Raw genomic sequence first — 13,818 nt, 5'->3', positions numbered from 1 at the left:
TTTTATGTAATTTTTCTCTAGTACTGTAAGTCGAGTAATAAATAAATAGATATGTAAATACATAGTAAGGGAATATATGTGCAAGGAATATAATAATGGGTATAATAATATGAGAAGTAAAGTAGTATTGTATAAACACACACTTTCAAGATTTTAATATTTGAAGTTAATTAATAAGTGTACTTTTCTAACATTCATTTATCTTTGCTCAATTTTTCAACAGCAAAATGCTTATGATAATAAAACATTTGATCATTATGATATAAAACTGAAAGCAGGCATTCATAAATATCTAATATAACAAGTTATCTAGAAGCTATGCAATGACCTATGAACATTTTAAGCATAGAATAATATACATATATATATGTATATACATACACACATGCACACACACACATACACACATGTATATATATATATATATATATATATATATATATATTGCCAACAATCCTCCTGTTACATGCAACGTGTTTGAGCCGTAGCCTTGATCACGTAACGTGATCAAGGCTACGGCTCAAACGCGTTGTTTTGGGAGGAAGCATTGGTGAATAAAGTATTTGGACCTCCACTTGGTGTCCGGGAACTCTCTGCATGTAACAGGAGGATTGTTGGCAATAATATGTGGATGGCTAGGTCCACGCCTGGACCGCTACTGAAGTAGCAGCCTCGGATGTCTTGCAACGTTGGTGCTTCATATATATATATATATATATATATAGAATACAATTCCTTAAAGAATCATTAAGGCTCCAGCACTCCACAATGGTTTAAAGGGTTTATTATAACAAAGCAGGAACGCGTTTCGGCGTGACCGCCTTCTTCAACCTACGGGCCGCCATATCTTCAATTTCATATACGCAATAGTTTCTCTGTGATAAATTTTGAAATATTTAATTCAATTAGATTCATTAAGATTTACCAAGATTTGTAAATATTTATTAGTGATTTTTCAATATATACTTGTATATTATGCCACATTTATTATTATATTTGGTCACTTGTTTCATATACATTTTTTCACATGGAGTGTATCATAGTTGTTATTATATTTTCAAAGGCCGTGTATTGCTTTAAGTGAATGTTACTACATAGGATATATAAAGGGGGCCAAAATGGCGGCCCGTAGGTTGAAGATGGCGGTCACGCCGAAACGCGTTCCTGCTTTGTTATAATAAACCCTTTAAACCATCGTGGAGTGCTGGAGCCTTAATGATTCTTTAAGGAATTGTATTCTAAGTAAAGACGAGGTGGCGTGCGTCCCATTCCAGCACCATTGGCGATTAGGTGCAGAGAGAGAAACACCAAACGAAGTGTTTATATATATATATATATATATTTTTTTTTTTAACCATGAGTAAGTATAAATTTGTTAAACTGGCTTAAAGAGAATGGGCATAATTATTGAGAAATATTAACAATACATATTTCTTAAAAAACTATACAACTCTTGAGTAGTCTTCTGAAGGCAAGATAGTTATCCATGGACCTTATATTTGGGGGTAATGAATTCAGTAGTTTGGATGCTTCAACGGAGAAGGATGTACCACCTTTTGTCTTTTTCTTGTGTGGTGGTATTCTCAGACGGGGTGCCAATCTTGAATGGAGGTTCCTCTGTTGAATGTATTTAGTTACTTTGTTTCTAATGAAAAGCGGTCCTGTTCCATGTATAGCTTTGTGGGTGATACAAAGCAGCTTGAAGGGGGATCGTTTGGCAATGGGTAACCAGTGTAGTGCTCTCAAGGCAGGGGAGATGTGGGCTAGTGGCTTTACATGTAATAGTAGCCTGGCAGCTGAGTTCTGAATACGTTGTAGTTTTTTATAATAGATAGAGATGATCCATGGTAGAGGCTATGGGCATAATCCAGTTTGGATTGTACAAGAGAGATAGTAGCCTGCACCTTGTGCAAAAATCCGAGGTGAGGGAATATGAGTCGCAGAGTCTTCAAATTGATAAAGCTTGCTTGTGCTAATTTGTCCCCTTGGGCATTCATTGTTAACTTGGAGTCCATGGTATTTAACTTCCTTGGATACTTGAGGAGGTGGTCCGAGATCATCAGGCCAGGTGCACAGTGGGTCATAATTTTTCCAGTCACCACAGGTAAGTATTACAGTTTTGGAAGCATTTAGTTTGAGATGGCTCAAAGTCATCCACTGATCAACGGCTCTGAGGCAACTGAATATATGTGAGTTTTCAATGTCTTTGTGACATTCCAGTTTAAGTAGTATTTGTGTGTCATCTGCATAGTTGTAGCACCTGAGTTGAAAATCATTGATCAATTCTGGTAATGACATCATGTAGATTTTTAAAAGCATATGTGATATGATTGATCCATGGGGGACCCCTGCATTTGTGAGGTAGGGTTTTTAAGAGAAGGGGGGAGAATAGATAATATTAGTTCTGTTTTGAAGGAAAATACTATCAAGAAACTGCAGTCTTTACTCGCTTTCTTTAACTTTGGCAGACTTTACATTCCTGACTATGCAAACCCATCAAGCCACTTTATGACTTGAAATGCCCAGATTTCTCAAGCAGACACTGGTCAATTGAACATACACACAACGTTAGAGGTTGCAGCAGGACATGCTAGAAGCAAAACACTTACCCACCCACACATGGCAACAAAACAAATTTGGTCATCAGAGTAATTGCTGGTGCCATTGGGTTCATTTATGTCACCTTTAATGACATTTAATCACATTTATATTCCAATGCGGAACAACGCTTTGCACCCACAGAAAAAAATTCTAACTGCAGTACAGATGGCTATCATCAAGGAGAGGCCATTTGCTTGGGGGAAACAAATTATTGTTTTTACCCCGGTGCCAACCTTAGAGGATGTCACCAAATCAAGCGTTCCTAACATTAAAGCATTACATCTATGTTGGATTCAATGGTCAACCACCCTGGCTGCCACTGATGTTGATTACATCTTTGACCCAAAACGTCAAACACAAGAATTTCTCCATTATGAACAGGAGTATCCCACACCTCTTAACATCTTGCCACTTGACAGATATCAAACTGTCATTTAGATTGATGGTTCAGAACGACCAGCTGTAGGTACAGAACATCAATACTCAGCCACTTGCGCAGCTCTGAGTGGAGTGATGAAGAATGGTGTATTCCATCCTCACAATATCTACACGCAGATCCTAGGTGTTAGACTTGGCACCCTGGGCATGGTCTCCCCTAACTTCTTGCCTCTGTTTCCCAGGTTGTTGATGTGAGCCTGACTCTGTTTTTGCTGTTTTTGTTACTCTGGGCACTTTACCACTGTTACCTAGCACTAAAGTGCAAGTGCTCCTATGTAAAATATATGTGTAATTGGATTTCCATGATTGGCATATCTGATTTACTGGTAAGTCCCTATTACAGTGCACTAGAGGTACCCAGGGCTTGTAAATGAAATGCTACTAGTGGGCCTGTAGCTCTGGTTGTGCCACCCACATTAGTAGCCCTGTAACATGGCTCAGACCTGCCACTGCAGTGTCTGTGTGTGCAGTTTTTAACTGCCAATTCGACTTGGCAAGTGTACCGACTTGGCAAGTGTACCCACTTGCCAGACCTAAACCTTCCCTTTTCTTATATGTGAGATGCCCCTAGGTAACCCCATGGGCATGGTGCAATGTATGCTAAAGGTGGGGCATGTACTTATGTGTTCTATATGCCCTGACAGGGAAATACTGCCAAATTAGTTTTTCTCTGTTGCAAGTCCTATCTCTCTCATAGGTTAACATGGGGGCTACCTTTAAATATGATTAAAGTGGTGTAGATTCCACTTGGGAGCAGATGGACATGTGGAGTTTGGGGTCTCTGAACTCACAATTTAAAAATACATCATTTAGTAAAGTTGGTTTTGAGATTGTGTGTTTAAAAATGCCACTTTTAGAAAGTGGGCATTTTCTTGCTTAAATCATTCTGTGACTCTGCCTGTTTGTGGATTCCCTGCCTGTGTTAGTTTGACAGTTGGGCTGTTTGCACCTTTCTCTAGACAGTGACACAAAGGGAGCTGGGGTGTACCCTGCATATCCTGATGAGCCATCTGTGCTAGGAGGGAGGGGAGGAGTGGTCTCTTACACCTGAAAGGGCTGTGCCTGCCCTCACACAATGCAGTCTCTAACTCCCTGGTGTGTATCTGGGACCTGGCCTGGGCAAGGCAGGATCTCACAAACAAGAGAGACTTTCCTTTGAAGTAGGACTACTTCATAGGCCAAAATGGGTATAAGAAGAACACACACCCAAACTCCTGAAAAATTAGATTACTTCTGGAAATCAAGAGGAACCTCTGCCAAGGAGAAGAGCTGAAGAGCTGAGTAGAAGTGCTGCCCTGCCTGTGACTGTGCTTTGTGGAGCTATCCTGCAGTTGCTGCTTCTGCCTGTGAAAGAGGACAAAGACTGGACTTTGTTGTGCATTCCTGCTTGTGAAGAAATCTCCAAGGGCTTGACCTGAGCTTGCCTCCTGTTGTTGAAGTCTCAGGGCCATCAAAGACTTCCCCTGCCAGGACCTAGACTCTGTGCTGAGACTCCTGCCCTGTCAAGTTGTGCCCTATCCAGTGCCTGGGCCCTTGAAAGGCGAAGCTGGCAGCCAAAGACTGAAAATCCACGCACAGACCGCCGTGCAGGGAAATTTTCGATGCACCATCTGAGACACGGCTGAGAAACGATGCGCCGCCGGCTTTACAGCTGAAATCTGCGCTCCACCTGCATCGCGGCTGGAAGATCGACGCAATCCTGCTGGAGAAACGATATGCAACACTCGCTTACAGAGGCTGAAAACGACGCAAACACCATGCAGCGCAGTTTTGTGATACTGTGCGACTGGATTTTTTACGCAAACCTTGCTGGGTGCGGAAAACTAACGCAAAGCCTGCCCAGTCCTGAGGGTGTCTGTCCGGATCGACGCATTGCTCTCCTGCGGAGATGAAAAACGATGCAAGGCGACCTGACCGGAGGGGGAATAACGCACGGTCTCGCTTGCGAGTGAGAAATGGACACATGGCTGGCCTTTTCTGGTGCACACTCGCCCGTGCGGTGTTATTTTGATGCAACCTAGGTACTTTTTCACGCTAACAGTGTTAGCAATGTTTTCCAAGGATGTAATACTCTTTTTGCTTTTTAAATCATAACTTGACTTATGTATGGTGGATTTTTGTAGTTTTGGTCTTGTTTTGTTTAGATAAATATTACCTATTTTTCTAAAACTGTGTTGTGTCATTTTGTAGTGCTTTCACAGAGTTACTGTGTGTGTTGGTACAAATACTTTACACCTAGACTCTGAAGTTAAGCCTGCCTGCTCGTGCCAAGCTACCAAGGGGGTGAGCGGGGTTAGTTGAGGTTGATTCTCCTTTACCCTGACCAGAGTGGGTTTCCTTGCTTAGACAGGGGGTAACCTGACTGGCAACCAAAGACCCAATTTTTAAAACTAGGGGACTGCACAGCACAATTGGCTGAACTCAAAGCCCTTATCCTGGCATTAGAACATACGGATCCAAGACACCTTAGATTGATAGTGTGTGATTCCTACTACTGTGGCCAGTCCTACAATGATTATCTTAATCAGTGGCGGTTGAACGGGTTCAGAGATTCAAAGGGAAAGACCATAAAACACAGAACTCTGTGGAGGAGTTAGCTGATCTTAAGGATAAGCTACCTCATGCCCAGGTAATCCATGCATTGGGCCATCAATGTGTACGTGTACGTGTTATTGGCAACACTTTGGCTGATGAAGCAGCCAAATCCGCAGTAGCTATGGCTTCTGTTGCTGACAAGATTGGATAATGAAATTTTGGCTGCAGTGAAAGCCTTGGCTGATGGCAAGCCTCTCCCAAAAGCATATCCTACAAAATATTTTTATCACATCAGTGCACAGTATGTTGCCTTTGCAACAGTTCCTGAGGTAAGAGATCGAGTGATCCCCAACCAAGACCGGAGATTAGATTTCATCAAAGCATCGATTCAGTGTGTTGCATCTTCTAATGCTGGTGTCACGGCCACAATAACACTCTTACAGAAACAGTTCTGGTGGCCAGGTTTATACAAGCATTCCAAGCAATATATCCTTTGCTGTGGCATTTGACAGCAACTCAAGGGCTCAGGTATCAAAAGCCCACCGCAGACATCCCTCTTAGTGTCCAACAGGCCGCTACAATCTGTGTACCTGGATCATTGTGGTCCCTTACAACCTGATGGTGCATTCAAATACATCTTAGTCGCTGTTGATTCTTGCTCTAGATTCCTGTGGGTGTGACCACAGCGGTCGGCTGATGCTCAAACTGTTATAAAAAACTTCCTGATCTTTATCTGTACATATGCTGTGGCAGCATTCCATTCGGACCAAGGCCCTGCTTTTCCCTCTAAGGCATTCAGGGACACCATGAGGACGATGGGTGTTCAACTCCATTACTCCTCACCCTTCCACCCCAAGGTTAATTTGGTCATGGAGAGGAAGAATCAAGATCTAAAGCAGTCCTTAGCAGGTAAAGTAGTAGGTTCAGGCTGCAGCTGGCTTCATCACCCATATGGGGTCCAGAAAGCACTGAATAATCTACTAAAACGGTCGTTGGGAGGATGCACTCCTTATGAAGTCCTCTTTGGAATACCTACGTATGTCCCAAATCTAGATGACCCTGGTTTGGTGGCAGCAGATATACCTTTTGACATAAATGAACATCTCACAGTCTTACAGGAGCTTCAGCAATCTTGTGATGATAATTCATCCACCAGTGCTTCCACCATAGGAATAAGGGATTTGCCAACAACTTCCACAGGCTGGATTTCTAAAGTCGGGGATTTGGTTTGTGAGAAGATTGCTGGTAAGAAGGAATTCTGCCCATCTTACTGTGCACCACTCCAGACCTGGGAATGCAAGGCACCAGAACAGTTATCTTACCACCGCTGTCAGGCTCTAAAGCAAACAGTTTTGTCTTCATCGACAACATCAAATTACACCATGTGGCTGATCCCTTGGGTAGTTCCCGGCTCACTCTTACTACCCAACAGAATATACCTCTCCAAAGAACAAGCAGCAACACTTCTGAATATACCAGCATGTACAACACTGCTACAAATGCCTCCTCGAATGTGGGGAGGGCAGAAAATGAACTTCTGCTAATTTTTGTTACCACCTCACTGGCAAGAACTGTCCAAGATGTGACTGTCTTCTACTCCCCTTTGACCCAAACCAACGACACCGCCTACTATGAACATTCACATGAAATGGATTCATCCACCAGTAAATCACCGGCTCCTGTGTTTGCAGAGACTGCTTATGATTACTTCATCATCCTTGATGACTTCTCTTCAACTTCATCTACACCTACAACTGAAAATGTTTCACAGACATGTAAGCTGTACATATGGCTTAAGAATAACTATTTAGTATCCATGGAATTATCTATGGATATCTCTGACATTGTTAGCTTTTCTATTATGGATTGGTTTTGTGACTGTATTCTTTCTCTTTATAAATGGGCATTATCTTCCTGAACACTCTTCTGTCTAGCCAGTGGATGAAGTTCTAATGCCATATCTTTCCTCTCATAAGGTCCGAAGAGACTTGTCCTTTGTGAACATTTCAGCGGTACAAAATCAGATAGGATTTTTCAGGATAAAGGTCCATTTGATATATACGGGCCTACTGAGGTCATTCAAATTCCATATGTATTTAAAATTTCAGTGACTAATATAATTACACCTGGTGTTGTTTCTGATGACTGGGAAGTTCAAACAGTTGATTCAATGCTTGCTGAGCTGCAAGGCTACACTGTATTTGAAAGTAATGATGTGTGTACTAACACAAAGAATTAGGGGGAAATGTTCTATTATAATCATTGGGGACATTACTACCTGCACCGAGCAACTAGACACAGATCAGTATTTAATTACACTCAGTGTGAACACTGTTTTACACCTCCAGTGAGGAGTCCAAAAAGGTTTGCAGACAAATTTGCATATTTTTCTGGGCATGACACTACAAAAGCAGAGTCATATTATATGAAACTACCATCTTCAAAATTAAGACAGATTTTGCTAACTGACACTAAATTGATTTATTCAGATTCCTTTGTGTCCTGACTTGCAGTTGAAGGATACGAATACTGGAAGAACACTATTGATTTAAAAAGTGCATGGTGAACTCAAGATTGGCAAATTCAGGGATGGGAAGCTTTGTTCAGAGCATGCCTTATTCCTGTTCAAATGATCTTTGTAAATGACACTACTCAACAGACATCCTGCTTAGGGTTAGTAAAAATAAAGGAACTCAATGTACCCGGTATCCCAACACCAGCCAAATTCAGCGATTGGCAATCCTTCCTAAATGTCACAGAGGAAGAATTTGATGCTAAGGTTTGGGATGGTACCTACAATTCTTCACTTTCCAGTCCCGGCTGGTGGTTCTTGTGGCCAATAGACACAAATCGGTGTTAGGCACGTTTTCTTAATTCCTCAGGGGGTTTAAAGATTAGCCAGCCGGACTTATTGCTTTGTCTCAGGTCAACACTCGGGTATAGTTACCACACACAGTGCGGGTAAACTGTGCCAAAAATGGTTACAGACTAAGGGGGTCATTCTGACCCTGGCGGTCATGGACCGCCGGGGCCAGGGTTGGCGGGAGCACCGCCAACAGGCTGGCGGTGCCCCGCAGGGCATTCTGACCGCGGTGGTTTGGCCGCAGTCAGATGCGGAAAACCGGCGGTCTCCCGCCGGTTTTCCGCTGCCCATTAGAATCCTCCATGGCGGCGCAGCTCGCTGCGCCGCCATGGGGATTCTGACAGCCCATACCGCCATCCTGTTCCTGGCGGTTCTCCCGCCAGGAACAGGATGGCGGTATGGGTTGTCGTGGGGCCCCTGGCCAATGGCATGGGCACTGCAGGAGCCCCCGTAAGAGGGCTCCACTTTGTATTTCAGTGTCTGCTTTGCAGACACTGAAATACGCGACGGGTGCCACTGCACCCGTCGCACCTTCCCACTCCGCCGGCTCAATTCTGAGCCGGCGTCCTCGTGGGAAGGGTGTTTTGCACTGGGCTGGTGGGCGGCCTTTTGGCGGTCGCCCGCCAGTCCAGTGCAAAAGCCAAAATACCCTCAGCGGTCTTTCGACCGCGGAGCGGTATTTTGGAGGGGGGAACTCTGGCGGGCGGCCTCCGCCGCCCGCCAGGGTGAGAATCACCCCCTAACACCTTAGCAGCAATTAAAGAACATCTTAATATGTTATCTGAGGAAATAGACTTACAAGATTTCTTGTTAGGTCCAAGAAAGCCATGCTCTAAACGATTTCCTTATGCCATATATAATGAGATCTGGAAGCTTTCTCAGATGAAAGCGTCTGCGCGCTTAAGGCAGATAGATAAGGAAAATTTGGAGAAGGCTTTAACTGTTGTGGAAAATGGCATGAATACTCTATCCAACAGAATTTACCCCCTTAATAACATACTGTCATATGCAATTGACATCACCCAGATTGACATGTCCCTTCTACACCATGGACAAAGTCAACTGTGTTCCATCTTCCAGGTAAGTTGGACACTACAGATTCTGAAAAATGGCTGCGGGCCATGGAAATACATTAACAGTAGTGACTTGTTTTCTGCTGTTAATTTATCCAGGAAACAACAATTAATGGCTAAAAAGGAAGCAACTTACGCCATGCTTAATATAAAAACGTTAGAAAAGCTGCCTTTCAAAGTTGCAGAAAGTCCTTCAACAGTATAGCTCACACATGGCACTATAAATCTGCTAATTCCCACCGTTTTGTTTCAGAAAATGTTTGAAACATTTTGCTGTGGGCAGACACGAGCGGTTAGGAGATAGCTATATTAAAGAACATTGGGAGTTGCCTTTCGAGTTCAAATGTCTGAATGGCGCAACAGAGGTTTTTCTCAGTGGAAGGGAATGTGAGACTACTGTTAGTCATTCAATGATTTGCAAACAGGTGTCCCTTCATGGCCTTTATAATGCAGGGGTCACAAATTTAGCCTGTTGTCTGAAGGGTACTCCTGTCCCTTTGATTCGTCCATCATTTCATATACTTTCAAATGGAAGTTATGTGGTCCTGAACGACCAGAGCTGTGGCGGTATGAGACCAGGAATTGCCAATGCAAATTCAGTCTTTAAGGTTTAACTTGCTGTGGACATGCTCTATTCCCCCCCACACAAGAGATAACAGTAGCAGAAATGTGGCCTCACATTGATACTACTAATGTAAATTATGACAAGCTAAGCAGACTAAAGGCGCTACTGTTCCAGAAACAAGTTGCGTTGACATCGGCTAGAGAGACATATGCTCTGCACATAGAAAGATCATTAAATACCAACTTCCCCAAGCACTTTGGAGAACTGGTATCAAGAATATTCAATGCTTCAAGCACTACAGGGATTGTGCACTTCTTTAAGGCTGTTGGTTCTGGATTTGTTTGTCTTCCAGACTGTCTTCGGAGTCATTCCATCAGGTATCTATTTACTCTTTTCAAGTGTCTTGGTTACCTTCCGGTGACTTTGGCATTGATTGGCGGGATACTGCTGCTGCTGTTCCTAATACACAATGGTTGTGCCTCCTCATCTAAGCGGAGTAATGGTGCTACTACCACCAGCTCAGCTATGCCGAGATCACATGGTAGAGTTCTTTAGTGCTCCGTTGTTGGAAGTATTGGAACATGATTGGTCACTGTTATTCTGACCAGCCTTATGGTGTGTATGGTCTGTGCAACCAATTTTCCATTGCAACTGGTGCCTCTTTGAGCACCTTTCTTCGGTGTGCCTTGCTGTTCACCTGATGTCTCCTGTGGACCAAGAGCTGCTAATGCTCCCGATGAGGGTTCATTCACAGTCATGCCCCAGTAGACTGAGGCTGATTCGTGGGGCCACTTATGAGCTACCCTTGGTGAACTATCTGGCTCCTTCAGCCAAGAGTGTCTACCTAGTACAAATGTGCCCACATTTGCCCCACTAGGCCAAGATGCCAATGGAAAAAGCAGTGATGTAGCCTACCATGTTGGTGTGTTGCACTCAGATGCAGAAAATGGCTTCACTCACATGAGTACAGCCAGAGCAAATCTGAAGACACAACACCAAGGTTCTGAGTATGAAATAATTGTCCATTAGAAAACACAAAAAGCAAGGTTCATCCACACAAGGTACGAGGCACTGATGCATCCCAATATATGGTGTTTGAATGTGGCTGGAAATTCACATGTGAACATCGTGTCTGAAAGCATACCCATAACCCAACTTCAAGTAGTCACACATTATAGACACATGTGATGATAGGTGTCACTGACAAACATATTGGACTACACCTGACTAGTTGTGGCTAGACAAGCTGGCCTTGTGATCCGCAACTCATAGAGTAGGCTTGTGGGTAAAGACAGGAGCTGTTGGAATGTGAATGTGTAGCACATATCCTCCAAAACACAAAGCCATACAGCTGATGTTTGTGTAGTACAACATGTTATGGTATATATTTCTAAAGGCTCTCTGGTACCCATTAGTATGCACATATCAACATGGGTCATTCATGCCACCACAAACACATAGAAAATGTAGAGATCTGTTTGTCACCCGTATGCCACTTACAATATAGAATGGCTCAAACACACGTCGGTCAGTCCCTCAGTGGGTATACTGCAAACACAAGGCATCCTAGGATAACAAGATATACAGATATGGGTCTAGGTACCACAGGCCGGTGACGCTGATGTCACACCACTATTGGCCCATCTGGTGGCACAAACCTCTCGACAATATCCATGAGGCTATGCAAAGTCTAGCTGTGTGGCTCATCCTGGACTCAGCTATGAAGTAAATAACAGACCCCAAGAGGCTACATAGATTCACTCTGTGTAATGGATGTATTGCAGGGGTCTTGTTGGTGCATTATTGCTGAAGAACTCCCATGGATAAACAGGATGACTCACGTAAACTTATGGATACCAACATGGGACTGTGATTCACAATAAGCTTTATTCGATCGACAGACCATCAAAGCAATACAATACAAAGATAAATAACATCATAAATAAAGCAGTACAAGTCTACCCTAAACCAATATCTAAGAATAAAAACCCTGATTGCCCAGTCTTTAAAATCCATTAAAAGTCATTATTTATATAAGAGTTGCGTATACGCCATGCTGCTACTAAAAACTTGCTTACTCCATAAAGTAACACATTTGAATTGTGATTTTTTAAGAACCTCAGAGCTAAAGCACATTTCCTTATCTTCATTTCCCTGGAGATTTTGCGAATCCATTTAGACCTAGGGACTAACTATGCAGGACAGAAAAACATAAAATATTCTACTGTTTCAGGGGAATTGCCACACACGGGACACATATCAGAAGTGGCATTGGATCCCCATCTACTCGTCAAAGTCTTCAATGGTAATGTCCCGAAACGAAATCTGGCCTACAGTCCTTTGCCTAGTAAGTCAGGTATTATATCTAGATATAATTCAAACTCTGGGTACCATTTAAAATCAATAAAAAGGTTAGTTAGACGGCCATGAGCTTTGTGAGAAATATAGTTGTTCCATACATAGGACCAGTAAACACCCTTCAATACTTTTACATTGGATTTCTCAAGTTGGTGGGGATTCTCCCAGAAGTCTCCCAATCCCAATGTGCGAAACCAACTAGATACATGTTTAATCCATGGGATAGAGATAGATTTTGAACATTTTAGCAATTCTAAAAGTGAGATCTTATATACGACCAATTCAGGGACTATCCATAGCCTTACCAAAATATAACAGAGGTCGTAAAATAATTAGGTTGGACATCCATTTTAGACCCAAGTCTAAAAACAAAGGGATTAACGGGGTGCTGGAAGGGCATGCGCATATGGCCCATGCAAAACTATTCTCACTTTTGGTTATCCTGCTACTGTAGAAAAGGCCCATACCTTCACCCAATCTGCTACCAACTTGCATAAGAGTTCTCTCAACACTTTCCTGCACATAAACCTTTCATGGAATAGTCCTATATGGCCAATGCTGAGCAACAGAATGCAAGACCCATGGGAACAGATGAACCAAGGTCACATCAATGTATACATCCTTGTGCAGGCTCTATTGGGAATGTCTGACAAGTTTGGGACTGTGCCAGGTCCACATGAGTCTCATTACCTGTCACAGTGTCAAATTACAATGGTGTTGCATATGAACACCCACTGCTGTGCACAACACCGCCTTGATGCAGAGTGTAGTAATGGTATGATGTACACTGCCTTGTTGTCCTTAATATTTAAGAGGTCATGCCCAGGCATGCATGGTGGTCTATCACTGCATCATCAGCATGAGTAAGAATCATGTCCCCCCCAAATTATGAAAATATGACTATCATGGGTACCTTCACATGTTAGCCAATTCGAAAATGGCTCTCTAAGTGCCACAGTATTCACATCAAGTGTTGTTTAGCAGAATTGTCGCAGGTGCACACAGGGCTTTTGCACACACTTTGTGGTCCCCCGGGGGTCCCTGGAAATACCTGAAGGTGCTGCACATGCTTGTGCCAACATTCATGACAAAGCTGTGGGGTAGGGACACTTATAGTGGCTGTGGCATCAACAGAGGATGTGCCCTCTGCTGCATGGTTGTGTGGGCCCGTGCTAAGGTGAGATTAACTCTGATTTTGACTGTACACTGTAAGTAAGATGTGGGGCTAGAGGCAAAGTTAATCTTGGGTAGTGCCCTAGCAATGTGATGTGTGTGATGTGAGCCCCCCGTCCATACATCCCCTTTACAAATACAACACACAAGTTGTACTAAGTGCTTTTATTTACATGTGCAAATAATTAGGAGGTTCACTGGGACAGTTCATA

This window comes from Pleurodeles waltl, chromosome 1_2, assembly GCF_031143425.1.
Source record: "Pleurodeles waltl isolate 20211129_DDA chromosome 1_2, aPleWal1.hap1.20221129, whole genome shotgun sequence".
NCBI lineage: Eukaryota > Metazoa > Chordata > Amphibia > Caudata > Salamandridae > Pleurodeles > Pleurodeles waltl.
The sequence above is the reverse complement of the archived record's forward strand: the minus strand, read 5'-3'. Positions refer to the sequence as shown.